General features: G+C 46.1%; 1 pseudogene; it reads left to right on the top strand.

Moving 5' to 3' along the window:
* Positions 1-504: 504 nt before the first annotated feature.
* On the top strand, positions 505-622 carry LOC124778284 (annotated as a pseudogene).
* Positions 623-1,418: the final 796 nt, after the last annotated feature.

The following is a 1,418-nucleotide window of genomic DNA, read 5'->3' as shown; positions in this document are numbered from 1 at the left end:
ACGAAGCTTCACGTGTAAACACACGCACACAAACACACACACACACACACACACACACACACACACACACATACACACACGAACAAACGCAAACAGAGACACACGTATACTGGAGTGTGCTCCCTCTATTAAACACCTTGTACACGTGGCCGCGAGACGAAGCTTCACGTGTAAACACACACACACGAACAAGTGCATACAGAGCCACGCGTATGCTGGAGAGTGCTCCCTCTACTAATCACTTTAAGTCAATGAATATGAACTGCAGGAGACACAGACTGAATCACACAGTATACAACTTTGTAATATGGACAGCAACAGCCGTTGAACTACAAGGTTAATTGGGCTTGAACTAAGGAGCAAAAAGCTGTCAAGTGAAGATTTAATCGCGACCGGTTTTACTGCATTAAAGCAGCATCCTCAAGTGGTTCAACATGGTAAGGAACGTATACTTGTAACTCATGCATTTAAAAAGTTAATTAAGGCCAAGGATTAAAGGTAAAGGCCAACGGCCTTGCCGCAGTGGTAACACCGGTTCCCGTCAGATCACCGAAGTTAAGCGCTGTCGGGCTGGGCTAGCACTTGGGTGGGTGACCATCCGGTATGTCCAGCACTGTTGGCAAGCGGGATGCACTCAGCTCTTGTGTGCAAACTGAGGAGCTACTTGATTGAGAAGTAGCTGCTCCGGTCATGGAAACTGACATACGGCCAGGAGAGCGGTGTGCTGACCACATGACCCTCCGTATCCGCATCCACTGATGCCTGTGGGCTGAGGATGAGACGGCGGCCGGTCGGTACCGTTGGGCCTTCATGGCCTGTTCGGACGGAGTTTAGTTGAGTTTTAGTAACACGAAACCTAAGTAAAAGCACTTATAGCAGTGTCACATAGATTAGCACACGGAGATGCCCCGAGTATTCGTAGTCACACAGTCCAACCCTCTGAAGAGAGTAAGTCATCAACAGTGCAATGGGGCGAGAAGTGCAGGGGATGAGGCACTAAACGGAAAGTAGTTAATGTAATAAATACGGTTAAGTGTAAAATAAGATACCACCAGTGGACTGTCTGCCTGAGAAACGTAACGCATTAACCGGGAAGCGAGCAGTTAATTAAGCTGTTGGGTCTACAAGTACATCCATGTGCAAACTGAATGCAGATGAAGTACAAATGTATTAAAATCCGTATAAAATTACATTCTTTATACAGCGTGAAGAAAAATTCGCGCACTCGAACTTCGCAGCGCGATTCCTCTCTTACAAAACTGTCTCTCACAAAATTTCGTCCTGCGTATATTTATGGTAGTACATGAAAGTTAAAGTTTGGAAAGCTGGCAATACTGTAACGACTTGTGCGGTAACTACCTTTGTCAGCAAATCGAATGGGGTTGTGTAGTTGGTGCAGTTGATAAGAGTTTTGGGTT

The sequence above is a fragment of the Schistocerca piceifrons genome, chromosome 2 (genome assembly GCF_021461385.2).
Source record: "Schistocerca piceifrons isolate TAMUIC-IGC-003096 chromosome 2, iqSchPice1.1, whole genome shotgun sequence".
Taxonomy (NCBI): Eukaryota; Metazoa; Arthropoda; class Insecta; order Orthoptera; family Acrididae; genus Schistocerca; species Schistocerca piceifrons.
Note: the sequence above shows the minus strand (reverse complement) of the source record. Positions and strands in the feature narration are given on the sequence as shown.